This window comes from Tupaia chinensis, unplaced genomic scaffold, assembly GCF_000334495.1.
Source record: "Tupaia chinensis unplaced genomic scaffold, TupChi_1.0 Scaffold148646_1, whole genome shotgun sequence".
NCBI classification, from domain to species: Eukaryota; Metazoa; Chordata; class Mammalia; order Scandentia; family Tupaiidae; genus Tupaia; species Tupaia belangeri.
In genome coordinates this window covers 2,320,403-2,330,431 of record NW_006208495.1, presented here as the reverse complement: position 1 = coordinate 2,330,431, position 10,029 = coordinate 2,320,403, and positions in this window count along the sequence as shown.

The following is a 10,029-nucleotide window of genomic DNA, read 5'->3' as shown; positions in this document are numbered from 1 at the left end:
TGTCTCTCTGTCTCTCTCTGTTTGTCTGGTGAGTGCACGGGCCCTATAGCAAAAACCTCTCCAAAAAAAAAAGTGTATAAAAAAATGGTTATAAATAATGTGAGAAGATGGTGGGAGAGGGGGAGAGTGTAAGAAATTAAAGAGGACAATAGAGAGGCAAGAAATTTGTGGAACACAGAAATGGATTACTAATCTGTTGATGATAATGTGTTTTTTAGCCTCAACTAGACTGGTATGATGTGTATTCATATGGGGTAATTTGACTTACACACTGAGTAATGTATACTGATTCAATATATAAAATAAATAAATAAGAAAAAGTAACTCCCCTGCATACTGGGGTGGGGAAGAAAGGACTGAACCATATGTTCAATGCTAAAAAAAAAAAAAAATACACACACACACACACACACACACACACAAATATGATCAAGAAGCATATGAGAAGATGCTCAAAATCACTAGTCATCAGAAAAGTCCAAATCAGAACCATGAGAAACCTTACATTTTTTAAAATATCCCTTATCTAGAAACAAAGACAAAAATGAAAAAAAAAAAACAGAAAATAGTTTTAGTAAGTGAGTAAGGAAATTGGGCTTTCTATCGTTGGAAATTTAAAATAGTGCAGGCACTCTGAAAAACAATGTGGAGTTTCCCCTAAAAATTAAATATAAAGCTACTGAACTATACACTAATTCCATATCTAGCTATTTATCAAAAAAGATTGAAATCAGGATCTCAAAGAGACATTTGCACGTCCATGTTCATTGCAACATTATTCACAGTAGTCAATAGGTGGTCACAGCTCATATATCCATCAACAGAGGAGTGAATTTTAAAATTGCATTATATACATGTCCTTGTGTATTATTCATAATGAACAAAAAAAGAAATCCTGTCACATGGTACAATATAGATGAATCTTGAAGACATTATGTCAAGTGCAATAATCAGTCACAAAAAGACAAATACTTCATAATTCCATTTACATGAAATATCTAAAGCAATTGAACTCTTAAAAACAGAAAATAGAATGGTAGTTACTAGGAGCTGGAAGAAGTATAAAAATGGGAGTTCTTCAAAGGATATGGAGCTTTAGTTTTGCAAGAATGAGTATATTCTAGAGGTCTATCATACAACAATGTGAACATGTTTTATATGGTTGTATTATGCACTTATAAATGGTTAAAAGGTAAATTTTTTGATTTAAAAAAAAAAGAAAAAGAAAGCAAGCCCATAATTTGCCATTATAAGTGACTTCTTAAATGAGTGTAGATGTGACATTAGAAGGGGAAAAAAAAAAGGTGTACAGAAACTATTTAGTGTCGTTGTTGAAGGTACTCTCCAATTCTGGTACTATTATGCATAAATTCTGAAACTAAATAATTAAGAAAATGAATTGTGAGTAGTGGATCCCAGATTTCTCACTACAAGAATGGGAGGTTATGGATAAGTAAGGGGAAAAGACTAGAATGATTTATGTGATAGTGGAGTAGAATTGGTGACATCAGTAAGAATTCATGTTTAGCTTAATATAGGTACAGATGATTAGACATATAAATATGTATAGATATATTTATACATATAGTGTAGTATACAAACATATATTTCCTTGGTCTTTCTGAAGAGAAGGACTAGAAGCCATGACACCCCAGTAGCATTGGATACATGTAGTGCCAAGATTGTGGTTTCTAGCACCATTCTCTAGTAACAGGAACAACAGATCCTTAGTGTTACCTGTTGAAGATATTTTGATCAACAGGACTGGGGAGAAATGTTCACATATTGAAATGTTCACGTTGTAAGCTAAACAATGTGACTGAATGTATATAAATAAATTAATTAATTAACAAAACAAAAAATGTAGGTATTTCTAGAACAGTGGGGAAAAGATAACAAGACAAACTTGTAAGATCCTGTAGTGCCAGAAAGCAACTACTCTGAAAAATTAAAACACACACATTGATTTGGGGGTGTTTGTCAAAGAGACATAGGCCAACTAAAAGAGTTTCTAATGGTTGGGACCAGCAAAAATAATGGTTACATTGCTGGACTTCCACATAGTTGACCAGGTTTGAGTGCCAGACTTGGTGGCTTAAAACTCATGCCAGGCACATGTACATGCATGCCCAATATCCCAAGATGAATATGGAGAAGTGATTGTGGCATAGCCATCCCCACAGGGAATGATTTCCCACATTCTGTCTCTCTTATTCTCTCTGTCTCTCTGGCAAGTGCATACACCTTATAGCAAAAATCTCAAAAATCTCTTGCTGGTCAAAGTTGAAGCAATTTGTGTGAGAATATAAAGTGATATTGGATTGGTGATCAAGGTTAACATCAATAGTGATAAATCATATTGATATACACCCTTGATATGATATAATGAAAATGACACTTTACCTCTGTGGAGTTCCTCTGAAAAACTGTTACCCAGTTTAATCATGAAAAAGAACATCATACAGATTATAAATGAGGAACATTCTAGAAAATACCTGAGTAGAATTCCTCAAAACTGTCAAGATAATAAAAAAAAACAGAGAAAGTCTATAGAAATGTATAGTTAAAAGTAATCTAATCAAATATAACATTTAAATGTAATGTAGTATCTTGAATGGGATGCAAGAATACCGAAAAAGTATTAGGTAAAAAATATGGAAATCTTTCATAAGTACAATTTTAGATAATAATAATATAGCAACATTGATTCATTAATTGTAACAAATATAGTAATAGTAGGTGTTAAAAATAGGGGAAACTAGATTGGGGGAATGTGAAACTACTATCTGTGATTTCTTTTCTTTTCTTTTCTTTTTTTTTTGTAACTTTAAAACTGCTAGGGGTGGGGGAAGTTACTTGGAAAGTGAATTGGAGATGGGGTTATTTTAGGCACTGTGTAATAAAACAGAATTCAGGAATTGTAAGTAGCTCAGTAATGGTCAATTTTAGGGTACATCTGCAGGAATGGTGGGAAGTAAAAATGGGGAGGGGCCACAATATGGAGTCCTTAGTAGGGAATAAGTACTTTTATCTACAGATCAGGAAAGCAATAAAGCACCTGTAACATAGTAGTTAAGTACATGGTCTTTACTGCCAGACTATTTGAGTTTCAATCTTGACTCTGACTCTTTAGTAGCTATATGAACATGAGAAAATTACTTAATCTCTTTTTGCTCAAGTTTCTTTGTTTGTAAAAGGGAAATTATGGTAATACCTCACAGAGATGTAAAATAAAAGCACTTAGAACTTGCCTGAAATGTGAATCATCAATAGTGATAGCTTAATAAATTACAAAGTAACTGGAAAAGTATGGCTGTATCCTTACAAATACTTACAAAGGACCTATTAAAAAGAAGTTTGTGTTAGTATGTTCCTAAATATACTTTCTAAGACAATGTTTTGAAGCTTAGTTTCCATTGAAAGTGTGATGCATTCGGGCAAGGCCTAAAGCTCAAAATTCAGCTTGCAGCTACAACAAAGATCTTTAGGTATGAAATGCAGTTCCATGAGTGGAGTCTTTCTGCCAAAGAACTTTCTGATATTCCATGCACAAGTTCAGATTTACACTGAAAAATTACATGCTTATCTCTGAAAAAGAGCTTCATTCCACAACCTCCATACACTAAGTGTAAACTGCTTACAAAACCAAACACTGAACTAGAGAAAAACTGTCTTCATATGTTGTTCAACTTCTAAACTTAAGTAAGTGGTATAAAGAAGTTTATGATAGTTTGTTCCTAAGTGTACTTTCTAAGAAAATGTTTTTAAGCTTAGTTTTCATTGAAAGTGTAATGCATTTGGCCTAGTCATAGAGGCTCAAAACTCAACTTGCAGCTACAACAAAGATGCAAATAAGTTTGCAATATAAAGGCAAAAAAGCTGAAGAATTAACAGTCAATCTCTTTTTAAAATTAAAGATGGTAGCCATTTCTGGAGAAAGTGGGAGAAGGTAGGAGAAAGAGTATGGCAAAGTGTCTTGAGAAAATTGGTGAAGATTCAGTTAATGAGAATAATAGAGGGCATTAGAAAGAAGAAATTATTGTACACTTAGCACCTATTGTAGTGTACAAGTGCCCCATGCATCTTTGTGAATTAATCAGTAAATTGGAATAAATCATAATGTTAATGTACTCATTGATATTGAGAAAAATAATTGCTAATCAGGTAGTAATTCATGTGAGCTCATAGCTAGCGCATTTCTCCTTGGTACATAAACAGATAGGAAACAAAATTATAGACAAAAGTTTGCTCCCTCAGATCCTAACAGTAAGACTTATCAAGCTATGATACCTGAAGCATCTGTCTGTACTGTAAAAATAATGTGGGCTGGTCAGGACCAGGACACTCTCTGAAGGCCAGTGCTGGATAAACACTGCTCGGTTTGTCTTCTGTGGTTTTACTTTTATTAAATTCCCATGCTGCTCATCCATTCATTCACTTATTTATTCTTTCTTTATATTTACTGAATGCTCACCATTTTACCAGTCTCTGTGCTCAGTATTGTTGATAGGAATAAACAAAAGGGACTTTGCCTCCAAGAAATTCACAGTCCACTTCTGTTAAAATATATTCTTTGACTATCCTTATTTGCTATCAAAATCTAGTACAAACAACGAGGCTTCAGTCAAACTCCTTTTTGAGATTTTTAACAAAGCTAAAAAGATCTTTTCAGGGGACAGCAGTTGAAGAGGTGGTTAAGGCGTTGGGATCCCACATGGCTGACTGTAGTTTGGATATCGGACATGGTGGCTCACTTTCTCACTTTCCCTCTCTCTCTCTTTCTGTCTCTCTCTGGTGAAAATAATAATAATAAATAGCAATAAATAATTCTTCAAAATATTTTAAAGGTTGTCTACACAATTTTTTTTTTTTTGGATGGATAGGTTTTAGCTATAGGGCAAGTGCACTCACCAGAAAGAGAGAGAGACGGAGAGATAGAAAGCAAGAAATCACCTCCCAGGGGGGATGGTCACGCCGCAATCCCTTCTCCTCCATTCTCCTCTCAGGATCTTGGGCATGCACACACATGCGTCCAGCGTGAGTCTAAGCCAGTGGATCTGGGACTCGAACCACAGTCGACTACATGGGAGTCCAGCGACATAGCCACAAATTTAATATTATCTTTTATATACTTATTTTACTCAGAATTGTGAAGATGTTTATGTAGTGAAAAGTTAAGCATATCCAGAGAGAAATATGACATTGTCCTTGCCTACTGGGAGACAATCTCTAGATCCTTGGAATGCTTTGCCTCATAGGAGTGCTTTTGTTTGCCTGGGGTATTTAGTCATCAGTCTATCGCCATGATCTATGATGGGAGCTTTGGGACATATGATATTGGTTCCAACTTCCGGAGAAATTGATTAGCCAGACTGCTAAGAGGGGCAAAAGATTAAGAGTCAAGCATAGAGAGATTATGTGATCAAGCTCCATTAAAAATACATACGTCAAAGACTCAGGCATGAGTTGGCAATATTCTGTGTGAGTTGTCATACTTTGTGCAAGAGAGAAATCGACACATTCTGATAACTCCACAGGGTGATGATAACCAGAAACTCCACATTTGAAGCTTTCATGGACCCTTTCCTATGCATCTCTATACTTGGCTGATTTTTTTTTTTCTATTTCCTTTTCTGTACTAAACTGAATAAAACAGCTTTCAGTGAGTTGTGAGTCCCTTAGTGAATTATCAAACCTGAGTGTGATTTCAGAAACTCCCTGATTTTGAAACTGATGTCACAAGTAGGAGTGGTCAAATGGGATGACAGTGCCCACTAATTTTGTAGTTGACTGACTTTTTTTTTTTTTTTTTTTTTTAGAGAGAAAGAGAAAGATTTTTGCTATAGGGTGTATGTGCACTTGTTAAGAAAAAGAGAGACAAAAAGTGAGAAATCACATCCCACTCCCAAAAGGGATGGCCCTTCTCTCAGGATCTTGGGCGTGCACACACACACGCCCAGTGTATTTAAGCTGCCGGCTCTGGGATTCAAACCGTGGTCGACTACGTGGGAATCCAGCAACATAACCATTAGGCCATCTGCTTGTCCTGTAGTTGACTAACTCTTATAATTCCTATTAATGCCTTATTTTGCCCCATGTATGTCACATATATTACATGTGTCGCTTTATATTATATCAGAATGCAAAGCCAAATGTGGGTGTTTGGAATAAGAAGTTAAAAATGTGCATAAATGTTCAGAAGAATTTACAGCTAAACTTATTTTATATAGGATTCTCAACATATTCCATTAAAATTATGAAATTTTATGTGAAGCATTACATACATGCATGAATAAGAATTTGTTTTGTAGTCATTCAATAACTTTTATCAGATTCTCAAAGAGATCTGAGAATTAAAACAGCTAAGAACTATTGTTTAAATGAGTTATACAGCTTTCAGTATTTTAGTATATCATTTACATTGATAAATTTTATTAGCGTTATTTGTCTCTTCTGTTTCCCAAGTTTCAGGATATTTGGTGTTGATACTATAAATATAATATATAGATTCTTAGGACAAGTAGCTGCAATTTTTTTCTCCTCTTTCCTTATTTCATCTGACGATTTGACAACTGACTATAAGATATTTTCTTTTCATAGAAAGTACTTTATAGTCTTCTGAGTGTTTAAAAACTGTTTCACAGTTTAGTAAGGACTACAGACTTTGCTTTCAAGTTGAAATTTATATAAAGATTGCTCAACATTAACATTTTATAATTAATATTCTGAGATACAAATTTTTCATATTCCTCAGCATTAAAAAGAAATAAATTTCCCCTTAAGTTTCTAGAAAGAGGCATGGCATCACTTATGTACACTAAGTCATAATTAGTGCACAAAGAGGACATCACTATGAACAGCAATCACTGCTCTGTGAAGAGCATCATTATAAAGTATTCAAGAGAGGGCCAGAAAATGGTTGTAGTGGTTAAGGAGCTGAACTCCCACGTGGTCAACCACTGTCAGAGTTCCAGCCCCCCATGGCTTGAAAGTCATGCAAGACACATATGTATGTGTGTGTGTGTCAAAAATCTTGAGAGGAGACTGGAGAAGGGATTGCTGTGTGGGAATCTCCCCTGGGGGGTGATTTTTCACTTTCTGTCTATCTGTCTCTCCAGTGAGCACACATGCCCTATAGCAAAAATTTCTAAAATAAATAAAAAAATATTCAAGAGAAAATTAAATTACTTTCCACAATTTTAAATATAGTTAAAAATGTCCAAAATAGATATATTTGATCAAACACCCAGTAATGGAAAGTTCATTCTAATCCATATGGACTATACGGTAACTATTGAAATATAACTTCAATTCAGCATCCTCTATTAGATAATATTGAAAAAAAATTGCAGAAAGATTAATAATTTAGTAGAAAGTTTACAAGATTTGAAAAAGGCACTATCATCTATTAGAGCCCATGATTTTATACTCCTTATAGTAGAAGTCATGGTCCAAGAAAAGAAGTAAAATATGGTTTGCTTTTTTATATTTTGCTTTGTTTACTATGAATTCAACTACCGTGATTTTCTTTTCTGTCTGCAATTGTCCTTCAGGAGATGTAGTTTCAAAGCATAACTCTGTTTATAGCAGCGTTCATTATTTACACTTTTAGTGATGCTTGAATGGCTTTAGGGGCTGTAAACATTCTCTTCTAACATGAGACAGCTGTAAGAAAAACTATCAATCATTCTCCACAAATAAGGCCATGCATTCAAAGAATGCACCTTCATTATATGTTTACAGTTATCATTACTATGTATATATTAAATATTGATGGTCATGGGAATCTAGATATAAATCTCCAACCACCAGAAATGTATGACTACTAGCATAATAGAAGAAAATGATCTATTCTCTTCCAAAATTATACCCTTGTATATTTCCTCTCACAAGCTACCAAAATATAAGTGGAGAATAGTTTCAAGCATTGTTGTTTATTGTCTCCAATATTTTTGTCACTAACATCAAATGCATGTCATCTAAACTCTTCTTAAGTATTGGGGAAGTAAGGCCTTTTGTACCATTGTTAAAGGTTATTATTACTATACCAGGGTCAAGTTACCCGTGGCAGAGAGATGACAATCTTAGTGATTCATGTCCAAAACAAAAAGAAAGTGAAATGAAAGGAAGTAGTATTTTTTTTTTTAGAGGTTTTAGCTTTAGGGTGCATGTGCTCACAAAAGATAGATAGATAGAGAGAGAGAGAGAGAGAGAGAGAGAGACATTGAAAGGGAAAGTTAGAAATTACTCCCCAGGGGGGGATGACCATGCTGCAATCCCTTCTCTATTCTCCTGGATTTATGCAGTATGGACAAACACATGCCTGGTGTGATTTTCAAGCCACCACGTCAAGGACTTGAACCATAATTGGCCACATGAAAGTCCAGCTTCATAATCACTATACCATCTGCTGGCCCAGGAAGTACTATTAATAATCCAGTTGTCAGTAAGCCAAGGTTAGAACCAATAACACTTGACCAAAAAGTGAGGGAAAGATAACTTTATTCTCACTGTATTTTAGTCTGCTTTCCTGTCACTAACAACTGATTAATACATTAGATTTTTTATAAATAATAGAAATTTTTAAAAAGAATAAGTTTTATTTATCTCACAGTTTGGGAGACCCAAGTCAAGTGGCCCCATCTAATGAGTGTCTTCTTTACAGGACATCACATGGCAAGAGCTTGTGTGTATTCAAGTCCATTTCTTTCTCTTTCCTTCTCCTTATAAACCCATCAAGATTCAATGATGGGGGTTACCATTTTGACAACATTATTTAATCCTAATCACCTCCTAAAGATTCCAACTTTTAATTCCATAATTGAATTAACAATAAAATCAAATTTAAACACATGAATTCTGGGAGAGACACATTGAAACCATATCATACTTCAAAGAAGAGGGCAAGACCTAAGAGAGAAGTTCTCAGCAAAGGCAAACCTTTGAGGGACCATGATTTAGTGTAATGGCTACATCGCTGGACTCCCATGTAGTCGACCGCGGTTCGAGTCCTGGACCCGGTGGCTTAAACTCACACCGGGTGTGTGCGTGCATGCCCAAGATCCCAAGAGGAGAATGGAGGAGAAGGGATTGCAGTGTGGCCATCCCCCCGAGGGGTGATTTCTTGCTTTCTGTCTCTCTGTCTCTCTCTGTCTGTCTGGCGAGCTCATGCGCCCTATAGCAAAAACCTCTCCAAAAAAAAAAGAAGGAAAAAAACAGCCAGACCTTTGAGAACTCAATATATTTGACTAGTAACTTTGGCAGTTTCACAGGTCCTAGTTTTCTGATTAACTACTGTGCTAGTTTATCTGGTTTTATAGAAATCTCATTTTATACCCAGATTAAACTTCATATTTTCCTTGGTTATGAGTTTGCACAAATCATGTCTAAACTTTTCTTCCCCAAATTATTATGTTCTACTACTCTGGAGACATGACCCACTTTTTAAAATTTTATTTCTTGTGGTGGTCCCAGATTTCTTCAATTAAATCTATAGACAGAGCATTTTACACCAATTTTCAAAATTTCCACAAAAAGCCCCCCTAAAAAAAAAAAAAAAAAAAAAAAAAAAAAAAAACCTCTTCTTGTGGTGATTTTTAAATAAAATTAAAAATATGATATATTTTCTGATTTTGTATTTTAATATATTGTTAATATTTTAAATAAATATCTATATATTAATTCATAGTGCTTCTGAGAGACAATTTTAAATAATACCATAGATAAATCATTAACTCTGCATTTATTCTCATTATATTCTGCTAGAAAAATGAATATATTCAGGGAGTGTATAAAACACATTTTATTGGAGTCCAGCAGATGATGAGAGACAATTTTAAATAATACCATAGATAAATCATTAACTCTGCATTTATTCTCATTATATTCTGCTAGAAAAATGAATATATTCAGGGAGTGTATAAAACACATTTTATTGGAGTCCAGCAGATGACATAGTAGTTATGTCCCTGGACTCCCACATGGCCATCTGCAGTTTGAGTTCCAGACCCAGTGGCTTGAAAATCACAC